Source organism: Bombina bombina, chromosome 1 (genome assembly GCF_027579735.1).
Source record: "Bombina bombina isolate aBomBom1 chromosome 1, aBomBom1.pri, whole genome shotgun sequence".
NCBI classification, from domain to species: domain Eukaryota; kingdom Metazoa; phylum Chordata; class Amphibia; order Anura; family Bombinatoridae; genus Bombina; species Bombina bombina.
Window position 1 is genome coordinate 251,904,542 of NC_069499.1, and position 17,057 is coordinate 251,921,598.

Below are 17,057 nucleotides of genomic sequence, written 5' to 3' on the forward strand. Positions count from 1 at the left end.
CAATGAGGTATGTTTAGACATTTATTTCTAGACAAGACTGAGATAATGCTAGAAGACTGACAAGATCCCCATGTGGGGAGGGTAAGCTATGTTCTGAGACTTAGTATAGAATTGAAGGCTTACTTAACAGGGCTAAATAGGCTGGTTGACACTAATGCAGGGCAATCGATTATTTATTTTAAGAAATACTCGTTGGAGACACTTTTTAAGCACTTTGGAGTGTTTTTCTGGGGCTATTTTCCACATGGCATAAATTTAGTCACCTAGAAGTGATTTTGGTAGGCCTTACAACTCTGGAGTGGAGTGGGAGGGGCCTAATTTCACGCCTCAGATGCGGAGTTAGTATTGAAATACATTTTCATGCTGCTTCACATGGAGGGTCCAGCTGCTGATTGAGGACTTAAAAGAAGCTTTATTTCCCCAAAACTGATCCCTAAGGGCAGGTAGGGCCACAGCAGTAAGCTGTGGCAAGGTACTGTAGTTTATTAACCGGTTGTTGGCTTTAGGCTGTTCCGGTTTGGGCATTAAGGGGTTAATCGTTCTGAAACTTGTGGTGCAATCATATTAAAGCCTTAGGTACATACTGTGAAAATTTCAAAAGGATTGGTGCATTTTTCACTGTTTTGTAAAATTGTGTGCTCTTTTTATTTCTTAAAGGCACAGTAACGTTTTTCAAATTGTGTTTTTTATTTGATTAAAGTGTTTTCCAAGCCTGCTTGTGTATAATACTAGTCTGTTAAACATGTCTGACACTAAGGAAAATCCTTGTTCAAAGTGTTTAGAAGCCATGGTGGAACCCCCTCTCAGAATGTGTCCCAATTGCACTAATATGTCTATACACTTTAAAGATCATATTGTTGCGCTTAAAAGTGTGGCCCTAGATGATTCTCAGACTGAAGGTAATGAGGATAGTCCGTCTACCTCTCCCCATGTGTCACAACCAGTTACGCCCGCTCAAGCGATGCCTAGTACCTCTAGTGCGTCTGCCCCTATTACATTGCAACAACTAGCGACAGTCATGGATAATTCCCTTGCGGCCTTTCTATCCAAACTGCCAGTTTTTCCTGCAAAGCGCGATAGCTAAGTTTTAAGAACAGATTATGAGCAGTCTGAAGCTTTGGTAACCTTATCTGATGTACCCTCACAACACTCTGAAGTGGGGGTGAGGGATTTGATGTCTGAGGGAGAAATTTCCGACTCAGGAAAGGTTTCTCATCAGGCAGAGTCAGATTCATTAGCGTTTAAATTTAAATTGGAACACCTCCGTGTATTGCTTAGGGAGGTATTAGCCACTCTGGATGATTGTGACCCTATGGTGGTTCCAGAGAAATTGTGTAAAATGGACAAGTACCTAGAGGTCCCTGTATACACTGATGCGTTTCCGATCCCTAAAAGGTTTGCGGATATTGTTTCTAGGGAGTGGGATAGACCAGGTGTCCCTTTTGTCTCCCCCCCCCCCCCCCTATTTTTAAGAAAATGTTCCCCATAACTGACCCCAGGCGGGACTCGTGGCAGACGGTCCTAAGGTAGAGGGGGCTGTTTCTACACTTGCTAAACACACAACCATACCAATCGAAGACAGTTGTGCTTTTAAAGATCCTATGGATAAAAAGTTAGACGGTTTACTAAAGAAAATTTTTGTTCAACAAGGTTTCCTTCTCCAACCTATTGCCTGCATTATTCCGGTTACTACTGCATCGGCTTTCTGGTTTGAGGCGCTGGAGGACTCGCTCCAGACGGAGACTTCATATGACAAAATTATGGATAGAATTAAGGCTCTGAAGCTGGCTAATTATTTTATCACAGATGCCGCTTTGCAATTAGCTAAGTTAGCGGCAAAAAATTCAGGTTTCGCCATTATGGCGCGCAGAGCGCTTTGGCTCAAGTCATGGTCGGCCGATGTGTTGTCAAAATCCAAATTATTAAATATCCCTTTCAAAGGAAAGACCCTTTTCGGGCCAGAATGGAAAGAGATTATTTCAGAAATCACCGGGGGAAAGGGCCATGCTCTCCCTCAGGACAAGCCCTTTAGGGCTAAAAACAAAGCTAATTTTCGTTCCTTTCGTAACTTCAGGAGCGGTCCGGCTTCAGCCTCTACAGCTGCAAAGCAAGAGGGTAACGCTTCACAGCCCAAGGCAACCTGGAAGCCTTACCAGGGCTGGAACAAGGGTAAACAGGCCAAAAAGCCTGCAGCTGCTACCAAGACAGCATGAAGGGGTAGCCCCCGATCCGGGACCAGATCTAGTAGGGGGCAGACTCTCTCTCTTCGCTCAGGCTTGGGCAAGAGATGTTCACGATCCCTGGGCATTAGAGATTGTTACCCAGGGATATCTTCTAGAGTTCAAGGACTCCCCTCCAAGGGGAAGGTTCCACATTTCTCGTCTGTCTACAGACCAGACAAAGAAAGAGGCGTTCTTACGCTGTGTAGAAGATCTACATACGATGGGAGTGATATACCCAGTTCCAATTGCAGAACAAGGTCGGGGTTTTTACTCAAACCTGTTTGTAGTTCCCAAGAAAGAAGGAACTTTCAGACCAATCCTGGATCTAAAAATTCTAAACAAATTCCTCAGAGTCCCATCATTCAAGATGGAGACCATTCGGACAATCTTACCTATGATCCAGGAAGGTCAATATATGACTACCATGGATCTAAAGGATGCGTTCCTACATATCCCTATCCAAAAAGATCATCATCAGTTCCTCAGGTTCGCTTTTCTAGACAAGGATTACCAGTTCGTGGCTCTTCCATTCGGTTTAGCCACTGCTCCCAGAATTTTCACAAAGGTGCTGGGGTCCCTTCTGGCGGTTCTAAGGCCGCGGGGCATAGCAGTGGCGCCTTATTTGGACGACATCTTAATTCAGGCACCGTCCTTTCTCAATACCAAGGCTCACACGGAGATTGTATTGGCCTTTCTAAGGTCTCACGGGTGGAAGGTGAACGTCAAAAAGAGTTCTCTATCCCCACTCACAAGGGTTCCATTCCTAGGATAGATTCGGTAGAAATGAAAATATTTCTGACGGGGGTCAGAAAGTTAAAACTTTTAACTACTTGCCGAGTTCTTAATTCCATTCCTCGGCCATCTGTAGCTCAGTGCATGGAGGCAATCGGATTAATGGTAGCGGCAATGGACATAGTCCCTTTTGCTCGAATACATCTCAGACCACTGCAACTGTGCATGCTCAAACAGTGGAATGGGGATTATGCAGATTTGTCTCCTCAAATACAGTTGGACCAGGAGACCAGAGATTCTCTTCTCTGGTGGTTGTCTCAGGATCACCTGTCTCAGGGAATGTGTTTCCGCAGACCAGAGTGGATCATTGTAACGACCGACGCCAGTCTGTTAGGCTGGGGTGCAGTCTGGGACTCCCTGAAAGCTCAGGGCTTATGGTCTCGGGAAGAAGCTCTTCTCCCGATAAACATTCTGGAACTGAGGGCGATATTCAACACGCTCCAGGCATGGCCTCAACTAGCTGTGGCCAAATTCATCAGATTTCAATCGGACAACATCACGACTGTAGCTTACATCAATCATCAGGGGGGAACAAAGAGTTCCCTAGCGATGAAGGAAGTAACCAAAATAATCAGGTGGGCGGAGGATCACTCCTGCCATCTCTCAGCAATTCACATCCCAGGAGTAGACAACTGGGAGGCGGATTTTCTAAGTTGTCAGACTTTTCACCCGGGGGAGTGGGAACTCCACCCGGAGGTATTTGCCCAGCTGACTCAGCTATGGGGCATTCCAGAGTTGGATCTGATGGCGTCCCGTCAGAACACCAAACTTCCTCTCTACGGATCCAGGTCCAGGGACCCCAAGGCGGTATTGATAGATGCTCTAGCAGCGCCTTGGTCCTTCAATCTGGCTTATGTTTTCCCACCGTTTCCTCTTCTCCCTCGTCTGGTCGCCAGAATCAAGCAGGAGAAGGTTTCGGTGATTCTGATAGCGCCTGCGTGGCCACGCAGGACTTGGTATGCAGACCTAGTGGACATGTCATCTGTCCCACCATGGACTCTGCCAATGAGGCAGGATCTTCTAATACATGGTCCATTCAAGCATCCAAATCTAGTTTCTCTGCGTCTGACTGCTTGGAGATTGAACGCTTAATTCTATCAAAGCATGGTTTCTCTGAGTCAGTTATAGATACTCTGATTCAGGCTAGAAAGCCTGTCACCAGGAAAATCTACCATAAGATATGGCGTAAATATCTTTGTTGGTGTGAATCCAAGGGTTACTCATGGAGTAAGATTAGGATTCCCAGGATATTGTCTTTTCTCCAAGAAGGATTGGAGAAAGGATTGTCAACTAGTTCCTTAAAGGGACAGATATCTGCTCTGTCTATCCTTTTACATAAGCGTCTGGAAGAGGTACCAGACGTTCAAGCGTTTGCACAGGCTTTAGTCAGAATCAAGCCTGTCTATAGACCTGTGGCTCCGCCATGGAGTCTAAAGTTAGTTCTTTCAGTTCTTCAAGGGGTTCTGTTTGAACCTTTACATTCCATAGATATTAAGTTGTTATCTTGGAAAGTTTTGTTTTTGATAGCTATCTCTTCTGCTTGAAGAGTTTCAGAATTATCTGCCTTACAGTGTGATTCACCTTACCTGGTGTTCCATGCAGATAAGGTAGTTTTGCATACTAAACCTGGTTTTCTTCCTAAAGTGGTTTCTAACAAGAATATTAACCAGGAAATTGTTGTTCCTTCTCTGTGCCCCAATCCTTCTTCGAAGAAGGAACGTCTGTTGCACAATCTTGTAGTTCGTGCTCTAAAGTTCTATTTGCAAGCAACTAAGGATTTCAGACAAACATTTTCCTTGTTTGTTATCTATTCTGCTAAGAGGTGAGGTCAGAAAGCGACTGCTACCTCTCTTTCCTTTTGGCTGAAAAGCATAATCCGTTTGGCCTATGAGACTGCTGGCCAGCAGCCTCCTGAAAGAATTACTGCTCATTCTACCAGAGCAGTGGCTTCCACATGGGCTTTCAAGAATGAGGCTTCTGTTGAACTGATTTGTAAGGCAGTGACTTGGTCTTCACTGCATACTTTTTCAAAATTTTACAAATTCGATACTTTTGCTTCTTCAAGAGGCTATTTTTGGGAGAAAGGTTTTGCAAGCAGTGGTGCCTTCCGTTTAAGGTACCTGTCTTGTTCCCTCCCTTCATCCATGTCCTAAAGCTTTGGTATTGGTATCCCACAAGTAATGGATGAATCCGTGGACTGGATACACCTTGCAAGAGAAAACAGAATTTATGCTTACCTGATAAATTACTTTCTCTTGCGGTGTATCCAGTCCACGGCCCGCCCTGGCATTTAAGTCAGGTAAAATATTTTTTCATTTAAACTACAGTCACCACTGCACCCTATGGTTTCTCCTTTTTCTTCCTAACCTTTGGTCGAATGACTGAGGGGTGGAGCTAGAGGGGGAGCTATATGGACAGCTCTGCTGTGTTCTCTCTTTGCCACTTCCTGTAGGGAATGAGAATATCCCACAAGTAATGGATGAATCCGTGGACTGGATACACCGCAAGAGAAAGTAATTTATCAGGTAAGCATAAATTCTGTTTTCTCTTGTAAGGTGCATCCAGTCCACGGATCATCCATTACTTGTGGGATATTCTCATTCCCAACAGGAAGTTGCAAGAGGATCACCCACAGCAGAGCTGTCTATATAGCTCCTCCCCTAACTGCCACACCCAGTCATTCTCTTGCAACTCTCGACAAGCATGGAAGCAGTAAGAGAGATGTGGTGAAATGTAGTTGTTTTCTCTTCCTTGGTGTATTCAGTCCACGGATTCATCCTTACTTGTGGGATATTCTCAATCCCTACAGGAAGTGGCAAAGAGAGCACACAGCAAAGCTGTCCATATAGCTCCCCTCAGGCTCCGCCCCCCCAGTCATTCTCTTTGCCGCTCTAACAAGTAGCATCTCCACGGGAGGGTAAAGAGTATGTGGTGTTAGATTTGTAGTTTTTATTTCTTCAATCAAGAGTTTGTTATTTTAAAATAGTGCCGGTTTGTACTATTTACTCTGAGGCAGAAAGTGATGAAGATTTCTGCTGAGAGGAAAAAGATTTTAGCATGTTGTAACTAAAATCCATTGCTGTTCCCACACAGGACTGTTGAGTACAGGAGAACTTCAGTTGGGGGGAACAGTTTGCAGGCTTATACTGCTTAAGGTATGTTCAGTCATTTTTTCTAACAAGACCTGGTAGTGCTAGAAGACTGACAGATATCCCATGAGGGAAGGTAAGCCATTTTCTGAGACACAGTATAGAATGATGGCTTTAGTTAAGGGCTTTAATACTAACAGACACTGTGATGGGCTTAATCGATTACTTTATTAAGGTAATCTTATATTTATTAAGCGTTTTTAAACGTTGGAAACACTTTTTGGGGACTTTTTTTACGCCTGGCATTTTACAAGACAGCTAATCTGACTCAGAAAGGCCCCATAACTCTAGAGTAAGGAAGGAGGGGGCCTCATTTTCGCGCCTCAATTGCGCAGTTGATTTGCAGCACAGCTCCACGCAGCTTCATGTGCAGAGCCTTTAGAGTACAGGAGGTCTTCAGGGAGGCTTAATTTACACCTGCAAATAACCCTAAAGGAAGGTAAAGCCACAGCAAAGACTGTGGCATAGTACTGTAGTGGGTTAAACCGGGTATTTACTTCATTTTGCTCCGGTTTGGGCATTAAGGGGTTAAACGATTTGAAAACTTGTGTGCAATCATTTCAAGGCATTAGGATCATGTGGTGAAAATTTCATTACGATCGGATGTTTTTTGATGATTTGGTAAAAAAGTGTGTGCCTTTTTATTATTTAAAGAGACAGTAACGTTTTTTCAAAAAGTATTTTTTTCAATATTTTATTGTTGTCTGAGTCTGTCAAACATGTCTGAGCCTTCAGATAGACCTTGTTCTTTATGTTCAAAAGCCATGGCAGTACCCCATTGCATTTATGTTTAAAGTGTGCAAAAACATCTAAGCATTTTAAAGATCATCCAGTGACAATTAAAAATGCTGCCCAAGATGATTCCTTAACGGAGGGTAATGAGGATAGTCCTTCTTCCTTCCCCCACGTGTCTACACCAGTTACGCTGGGCAAGCGATGCCTAGTACCTCTAGCCCATTGGCCCCTATTACTTTACAGCAATTAGCAGCAGTAATGGATAATTCCCTTGCAGCATTTTTATCCAAACTGCCAGTTTTTCCAAGAAAGCGCGATAGCTCAGTTTTAAATACAGAGGATGAGCAATCTGAAGCTTTGGATAATTTATCTGTAGTACCCTCACAAAACTCAGAAGTAGCAGTGAGGGAAGGGCTGTCTGAGGGAGAAATTTCTGACACAGGAAAAGTTTCTCAGCAGGCAGAGTCAGATTCCTTAGCGTTTAAATTTAAGCTGGAACACCTCCGCGTCCTGCTTAAGGAGGTTTTAGCTACGCTGGATGATTGTGACCCCATGGTGGTCCCTGAAAAATTGTGTAAAATGGACAGATATTTAGAGGTCCCGGTATACACTGAGGCATTTCCGATCCCAAAGAGGGTGGCGGATATTGTGACTAAGGAGTGTGAGAGACCAGGGGTACCCTTTGTTCCCCCACCTATCTTTAAGAAAATGTTCCCCATAAACGACCCTAGGCGGGACGCGTGGCAGACGGTCCCTAAGGTAGAGGGGGCTGTTTCAACACTGGATAAGCGTACAACTATACCAATAGAGGACAGTTGTGCTTTCAAAGATCCTATGGATAAAAAATTGGAAGGATTGCTGAAGAAAATTTTTGTTCAGCAAGGTTTTATGCTTCAACCAATTGCCTGCATTATCCCGGTAACTACTGCAGCGGCTTTTTGGTTCGAGGCCCTGGAGGAGTCGCTCCAGAGGGAGACTTCAAACGATGAGGTCATGGATAGAATTCACGCTTTAAAGCTGGCTAATTCTTTTATCACTGATGCCGCTGTCCAATTAGCTAAACTAGCGGCGAAAAACTCAGGTTTTGCCATCATGGCGCGACGAGCGCTTTGGCTCAAATTGTGGTCGGCGGATGTGTCGTCCAAAACAAAAATGTTAAATATTCCCTTCAAGGGTCCCTTCTGGCGGTACTATGACCGCGGGGCATTTCAGTAGCAACTTACCTAGACGACATATTAATACAGGCGTCGTCCTTTCACAGAGCCAAGGCTCATACGGACATCGTTCTGGCCTTTCTAAGGAATCACGGGTGGAAGGTGAACGTAGAAAAGAGTTCTCTGTCCCCGCTCACAAGGGTTCCCTTTCTGGGCACATTAATAGACTCGGTAGAAATTAAAATCTTTCTGACAGAGGTCAGGAAGTCGAAACTGTTGAATACTTGCCGAGTTCTTCATTCCATTCCTCGGCCTTCCGTGGCTCAGTGCATGGAAGTAATTGGTTTAATGGTTGCGGCAATGGACGTAGTCCCTTTCGCCCGAATCCATCTCAGACCACTGCAACTGTGCATGCTCAAACAGTGGAATGGAGATTACGCAGATTTATCTCCTCAAATTCAAATGGACCAAAAAACCAGAGACTCTCTTCTCTGGTGGTTGTCTCAAGATCACCTGTCTCAGGGAATGAGTTTCCGCAGACCGGAGTGGATCATTGTTACGACCGATGCCAGTCTGGTAGGCTGGGGTGCGGTCTGGAACTCCCTGAAGGCTCAGGGACTATGGTCTCGGGAATAATCTCTTCTCCCGATAAACATTTTGGAGCTGAGAGCGATATTCAATACGCTCCAGGCGTGGCCTCAACTAGCAGAGGCCAAATTCATCAGATTTCAGTCGGACAACATCACGACTGTAGCGTACATCAATCATCAGGGGGGAACAAAGAGTTCCCTAGCGATGAAGGAAGATTATCAAATGGGCGGAGGATCACTCCTGCCATCTATCTGCAATTCACATCCCAGGAGTAGACAACTGGGAGGCGGATTTTCTAAGTCGTCAGACTTTCCATCCGGGGGAGTGGGAACTCCACCCGGAGGTTTTTGCTCAGCTAACTCAGCTTTGGGGCATTCCAGAGTTGGATCTGATGGCGTCCCGTCAGAACACCAAACTTCCCCTTTACGGATCCAGATCCAGGGATCCCAAGGCGGCATTGATAGATGCATTTATAGTGCCTTGGTCATTCAGTCTAGCTTATGTCTTTCCACCGTTTCCTCTTCTCCCTCGGCTAATAGCCAGAATCAAACAGGAGAAGGCTTCGGTACTTCTGATAGCGCCTGCGTGGCCACGCAGGACTTTGTATGCAGACCTAGTGGGCATGTCATCGGTCCCACCATGGAAACTGCCATCGAGGCAGGATCTTCTAATCCAAGGTCCTTTCAAGCATCCAAATCTAGTTTCTCTGCAACTGACTGCTTGGAGATTGAACGCTTAATTCTAGCTAAGCGGGGGTTCTCTGAATCATTTATAGATACTCTGATACAGGCCAGAAAGCCTGTCACCAGGAAAATTTACCATAAGATATGGCGGAAATATCTTTGTTGGTGTGAATCCAAGGGTTACTCATGGAGTAAAGTTAGGATTCCAAGGATATTGTCTTTTCTCCAAGAAGGTTTGGAGAAAGGTCTGTCAGCTAGTTCCTTAAAGGGACAGATATCTGCTCTGTCTGTTCTGTTACACAAGCGTCTGGCAGCTGTACCAGACGTTCAGGCGTTTGCACAGGCCTTAGTTAGAATCAAGCCTGTCTACAGACCTGTGGCTCCTCCATGGAGTCTAAATTTAGTTCTTTCAGTTCTTCAAGGGGTTCCGTTTGAACCTTTGCATTCCATAGATATCAAGTTATTATCTTGGAAAGTTTTGTTTTTAGTAGCTATTTCTTCTGCTCGAAGAGTTTCAGAATTATCTGCTTTGCAGTGTGATTCACCCTATCTGGTGTTCCATTCAGATAAGGTTGTTTTGCGTACTAAACCTGGTTTCCTTCCAAAGGTGGTTTCTAATAAGAATATTAACCAGGAAATCATTGTTCCTTCTCTGTGCCCTAATCCAGTTTCTAAGACGGAACGACTGTTGCACAATCTTGATGTGGTTCGTGCTTTAAAGTTCTATTTAAAAGCAACTAACGATTTCAGACAAACATCATCCTTGTTTGTTGTGTATTCTGGTAAGAGGAGAGGTCAGAAAGCGACTGCTACCTCTCTTTCATTATGGCTGAAAAGCATCATCCGATTGGCTTATGAGACTGCTGGTAAGCAGCCTCCTGACCGAATTACAGCTCATTCCACCAGAGCAGTGGCTTCCACATGGGCTTTCAAGAATGAGGCTTCTGTTGAACTGATTTGTAAGGCAGTGACTTGGTCTTCACTGCATACTTTTTCAAAATTTTACAAATTCTATACTTTTGCTTCTTCGGAGGCTATTTTTGGAAGAAAGGTTTTGCAAGCAGTGGTGCCTTCCGTTTAGGTTACCTGACTTGTTCCCTCCCTTCATCCATGAACTATTGCTTTGGTATTGGTATCCCACAAGTAAGGATGAATCCGTGGACTGAATACACCAAGTAAGAGAAAACAGAATTTATGCTTACCTGATAAATTACTTTCTCTTACAGGTGTATTCAGTCCATGGCCCACCCTGATATTTAAGTCAGGTTCAAATTTAATTTACAATAACTACAGTCACCACTGCACCCTATGGTTCTCCTTTTTCTCCTAACCGTCGGTCGAATGACTGGGGGGGCGGAGCCTGAGGGGAGCTATATGGACAGCTTTGCTGTGTGCTCTCTTTGCCACTTCCTGTAGGGATTGAGAATATCCCACAAGTAAGGATGAATCCGTGGACTGAATACACCTGTCAGAGAAAGTAATTTATCAGGTAAGCATAAATTCTGTTTTTTCTTCAATTCAAAAGTTTGTTATTTTTAAATGGTACCAGAGTTGTACTATTTTGGTGCCAGGCAGAAAATAGAAGAAGAATCTGCCTGTGGTCTCTAATGATCTTAGCAGGTTGTAACTAAGATCCATTGCTGTTCTCACACATAACTGAAGAGAGAGGTAACTTCAGCTGGGGAATGGCGTGCAGGTTATCCTGCAATGAGGTATGTGCAGTTTGGATTTTTTCTAGAGGAATGTAAATGCTAGAAAATGCTGCTGATACCAGATTTATTTAAGTTAAGCCTGATTACAGTGATTTAATAGCTACTGGTATCATGCTTACTGTCAGAGGTAATACTCTTATTATTTTTCAATTCCTGTCATATAAAACGTTTGCTGGGAGTGCTTAAACGTTTTTATATATGTTTTGGTGATAAACTTTATTGGGGCCTATTTTTTTTTTTTTCCCCACATGGCTTGCTTAAATTTGCCTAGAAACAGTTTTCTTAGGCCTCCCACTGTGTAGACATGAGTAGGAGGGGCCTAATTTAGCGCTTAATTGCGCAGTAACTTTTGCAGACTGAGACATCCAGCTTCCCTGAAGGAGTCCCCTGAATGCTATAGGACCTCTCTAAAGGGTTTTTTGGGTGTTTGTATGGCAAGGTAGGGCCACAGCAGAGCTGTGGCAGTTTGTTGTGACTGTTAAAAAACGTCTATATCGTTTTTTTGATCCGTTTTTTAAACTAAGCTGTTAATCATCCATTTGCAAGTGGGTGCAATGCTCTGTTAACTTATTATACACACTGTAAAAATTTAGTTTGATTTACTGCTTTTTTTCACTGTTTTTCAAATTCTGAACTTTTTTTTATTTTTCTTAAAGGCACAGTACCGTTTTTATTTTTTGCTTGTTAACTTGCTTTAAAGTGTTTTCCAAGCTTGCTGGTCTCATTGCTAGTCTGTTTAAACATGTCTGACATAGAGGAAACTCCTTGTTCATTATGTTTAGAAGCCATGGTGGAACCCCCTCTTAGAATGTGTACCAAATGTACTGATTTCACTTTAAGTAATAAAGATCATATTCTGTCTTTAAAAAATTTATCACCAGAGGAATCTGACGAGGGGGAAGTTATGCCGACTAACTCGCCCCACGTGTCAGAACCTTTGAATCCCGCTCAAGGGACTCACGCTTAAGAGGCGCCAAGTACATCTAGCGCGCCCATGGCGTTTACTTTACAAGACATGGCGGCAGTCATGGATAATACACTACAGCGGTATTATCCAGACTACCTGGGTTACGAGGAAAGCGAGACAGCTCTGGAGTTAGAAGAAATACAGAGCATCCTGACGCTTTAGTAGCTATGTCTGATACCCCCTCACAATATGCAGAAGCTGAGGAAGGAGAGCTTCTTTCTGTGGGTGATTTTTCTGACTCAGGGAAGAGGATTCAACCTGATTCTGATATGTCAACATTTAAATTTAAGCTTGAACACCTCCGCGTGTTGCTCAGGGAGGTTTTAGCTGCTCTGAATGACTGGGATACAATTGCAGTGCCAGAGAAATTGTGCAGATTGGATAAATACTATGCAGTACCTGTTTACACTGATGTTTTTCCAATACCTAAAAGGTTTACAGAAATTACTACTAAGGAATGGGATAGACCAGGTGTGCCGTTCTCTCCCCCTCCTATTTTTAAGAAAATGTTTCCAATAGATGCCGCCACACGGAACTTATGGCAAACGGTCCCTAAGGTGGAGGGAGCAGTTTCTACCCTAGCTAAGCGTACTACTATCCCTGTCGAGGACAGTTGTGCTTTCTTAGATCCAATGGATAAAAAGTTAAAGGGTTACCTTAAGAAAATGTTTATTGAACAAGGTTTTATTCTACAGCCCCTTGCATGCATTACCCCAGTCACTGCTGCTGCGGCCTTCTGCTTTGAGTCTCTGGAAGAGGCTTTACAGGTAGAGACCCCATTGGATGATATACTTGACAAGCTTAGAGCACTTAAGCTAGCCAATTCTTTTGTTTCTGATGCCATTGTTCATTTGACTAAACTAACGGCTAAGAATTCTGGTTTTGCTATTCAGGCGCGTAGGGCGCTATGGCTTAAATCATGGTCAGCTGACGTTACTTTAAAGTCTAAGCTGCTTAATATTCCCTTCAAGGGGCAGACCCTATTCGGCCTTGGTTTGAAGGAGATCATTCCTGATATCACTGGAGGAAAAGGTCATGCCCTTCCTCAGGATAGGTCCAAATCAAGGGCCAAACAGTTTAATTTTCGTGCCTTTCGAAACTTCAAGGCGAGTGCGGCATCAACTTCCTCTAATACAAAACAAGAGGGAACTTTTGCCCAGTCCAAATCGGTCTGGAGACCTAACCAGACTTGGAACAAAGGTAAGCAGGCCAAAAAGCCTGCTGCTGCCTCTAAGACAGCATGAAGGATTGGCCCCCGATCCGGTAACGGATCTATTAGGGGGCAGACTTTCGCTCTTCGCCCAGGCCTGGGCAAGAGATGTCCAGGATCCCTGGGTGTTGGAAATTGTATCCCAGGGATATCTTCTGGACTTCAGAGCTTCTCCTCCAAAAGGGAGATTTCACCTTTCACAATTATCTGCAAACCAGATAAAGAGGATGGGAATACTGATGAGAAGGCTCAGGGATCGAGAGAGGCATTTTTACACTGTGTTCAAGACCTCCTAGTTATGGGAGTGATCCACCCAGTTCCAATGGAGGAACATGGACAAGGATTCTATTCAAATCTGTTTGTGGTTCCCAAAAAAGAGGGAACCTTCAGACCAATCTTAGATCTCAAGATCTTAAACAAATTTCTCAGGGTCCCATCATTCAAGATGGAGACTATTCGTACCATCCTACCTATGATCCAGGAGGGTCAATACATGACTACAGTGGATTTAAAGGATGCTTATCTTCACATTCCGATACACAAAGATCATCATCGGTTTCTCAGGTTTGCCTTCCTAGACAGGCATTACCAGTTTGTAGCTCTTCCCTTTGGGTTAGCTACAGCCCCAAGAATCTTTACGAAGGTTCTGGGGTCACTTCTGGCGGTCCTAAGGCCGCGGGGCATAGCAGTGGCCCCTTATTTAGACATTCTGATACAGGCGTCAAATTTCCAAATTGCCAAGTCTCATACGGACATAGTTCTGGCATTTCTGAGGTCGCATGGGTGGAAAGTGAACGAAGAAAAGAGTTCTCTATCCCCTCTCACAACAGTCTCCTTTCTGGGAACTCTAATAGATTCTGTAGAAATGAGGATTTACCTGACAGAGACCAGGTTATCAAAACTTCTAAATTCCTGCCGTGTTCTTTATTCCACTTCTCGCCCTTCGGTGGCTCAGTGTATGGAAGTAATCGGCTTAATGGTAGCGGCAATGGACATAGTGCCGTTTGCCCGCCTACATCTCAGACCGCTGCAACTCTGCATGCTCAGTCAGTGGAATGGGGATTACACAGATTTGTCCCCTCTACTAAATCTGGATCAAGAGACCAGGGAATCTCTTCTCTGGTGGCTATCTCGGGTCCATCTGTCCAAAGGTATGACCTTTCGCAGGCCAGATTGGACAATTGTAACGACAGATGCCAGCCTTCTAGGCTGGGGGGCAGTCTGGAACTCCCTGAAGGCTCAGGGATCGTGGACTCAGGAGGAGACACTCCTTCCGATAAACATTCTGGAACTAAGAACGATATTCAATGCTCTTAAGGCTTGGCCTCAGCTAGCGACAATGAGGTTCATAAGATTTCAGTTGGACAACATCACGACTGTGGCTTACATCAACCATCAAGGGGGAACAAGGAGTTCCCTAGCGATGTTGGAAGTCTCAAAGATAATTCGCTGGGCAGAGATTCACTCTTGCCACCTATCAGCTATCCATATCCCAGGTGTAGAGAACTGGGAGGCGGATTTTCTAAGTCGACAGACTTTTCATCCGGGGGAGTGGGAACTCCATCCGGAGGTGTTTGCACAATTGATTCATCGTTGGGGCAAACCAGAACTGGATCTCATGGCGTCTCGCCAGAATGCCAAACTTCCTTGTTACGGATCCAGGTCCAGGGATCCCAAGGCGACGCTGATAGATGCTCTAGCAGCGCCTTGGTCCTTCAACCTGGCTTATGTGTTTCCACCGTTTCCTCTGCTCCCTCGTCTGATTGCCAAAATCAAACAGGAGAGAGCATCGGTGATCTTGATAGCGCCTGCGTGGCCACGCAGGACTTGGTATGCAGATCTGGTGGACATGTCATCCTTTCCACCATGGACTCTGCAGCTGAGACAGGACCTTCTACTTCAGGGTCCTTTCAACCATCCAAATCTAATTTCTCTGAGACTGACTGCCTGGAGATTGAACGCTTGATCTTATCAAAGCGTGGCTTCTCCGAGTCAGTCATTGACACCTTAATTCAGGCACGAAAGCCTGTCACCAAGAAAATCTATCATAAGATATGGCATAAATATCTTTATTGGTGCGAATCCAAGGGTTACTCATGGAGTAAAGTCAGGATTCCCAGGATATTATCCTTTCTCCAAGAAGGATTGGAAAAAGGATTGTCAGCTAGTTCCTTAAAGGGACAGATTTCTGCTCTGTCTATTCTTTTGCACAAGCGTCTGGTGGATGTTCCAGACGTTCAGGCGTTTTTTCAGGCTTTAGTTAGAATCAAGCCTGTGTTTAAACCCGTTGCTCCGCCATGGAGTTTAAATTTGGTTCTTAAAGTTCTTCAAGGGGTTCCGTTTGAACCTCTTCATTCCATAGATATCAAACTTTTATCTTGGAAAGTTCTATTTTTGGTAGCTATTTCCTCGGCTCGTAGAGTTTCCGAGTTATCTGCCTTACAATGTGATTCCCCTTATCTGATCTTCCATGCAGATAAGGTAGTTTTGCATACCAAACCTGGGTTTTTACCTAAGGTGGTATCTAATAAGAATATCAATCAGGAGATTGTTGTTCCGTCATTGTGTCCTAATCCTTCTTCAAAGAAGGAACGTCTATTACACAATCTTGACGTGGTTCGTGCTTTAAAGTATTATTTACAAGCTACTAAAGATTTTCGTCAAACATCTGCTTTATTTGTTGGCTACTCTGGACAGAGGAAAGGCCAAAAGGCTTCGGCCACCTCTCTTTCGCTTTGGCTAAGAGGTATAATACGCTTGGCTTATGAGACTGCTGGCCAGCAGCCTCCTGAAAAGATTACAGCTCATTCTACTAGAGCTGTGGCTTCCACATGGGCCTTTAAAAATGAGGCTTCTGTTGAACAGATTTGCAAGGCGGCGACTTGGTCTTCGCTTCATACTTTTTCAAAATTTTATAAATTTGATACTTTTGCTTCTTCGGAGGCTATTTTTGGGAGAAAGGTTTTACAGGCAGTGGTACCTTCCGTTTAAGTACCTGCCTTGTCCCTCCCTTCATCCGTGTACTTTAGCTTTGGTATTGGTATCCCACAAGTAATGGATGATCTGTGGACTGGATACACCTTACAAGAGAAAACATAATTTATGCTTACCTGATAAATTTATTTCTCTTGTGGTTTATCCAGTCCATGGCCCGCCCTGTCATTTTAAGGCAGGTATTTTTTAACTTTAAACTATAGTCACCACTGCACGCTATGGTTTTTCCTTACTCTTGATTGTCTTCGGTCGAATGACTGGAGGTGGCAGTTAGGGGAGGAGCTATATAGACAGCTCTGCTGTGGTTGATCCTCTTGCAACTTCCTGTTGGGAATGAGAATATCCTACAAGTAATGGATGATCCGTGGACTGGATACACCACAAGAGAAATAAATTTATCAGGTAAGCATAAATTATGTTTTTCCTCCAGTTAATTTTGTTTATTTTTTTTATTTTTTCCACTTTTGGGTGAGACAGTATAAGGAATCTGGCCTTGATGTGGAAATCAATGTCTATTTTACTCGCTCTATTAAATTCACAAGAGAACATTTTGAAACCAACCTCCAGTGAGATGAGTTCGGAATCGGGTGTTGTCTGTACATATCAATCTTTAAAATCTATATCTATGTTGCTCATATTTAGGGACATTGACTACCTAACTGGTTGAATTCTTATTGATCTGTTAATATTGTGACTGGATGTTGAAGTTAGACTTATAGCAGATTGCATTTTTTTTGGATTCACTTTGATGATGAGCCATGGTTTTTGATTGACATTAAAGGAAAAGTCTGGTTGCAAATTGTTATTGTTTAAAAAGATAGATAATCCCTTTACTACACAGTTTTTTT

General features: G+C 43.9%; 1 protein-coding gene across 1 annotated transcript in view; it reads left to right on the top strand.

Moving 5' to 3' along the window:
• HEATR5A (HEAT repeat containing 5A) overlaps positions 1–17,057 on the top strand; it is a 373,796-nt gene that overhangs the window by 161,409 nt on the left and 195,330 nt on the right. The gene's annotated exons all lie outside the window — the stretch shown is intronic.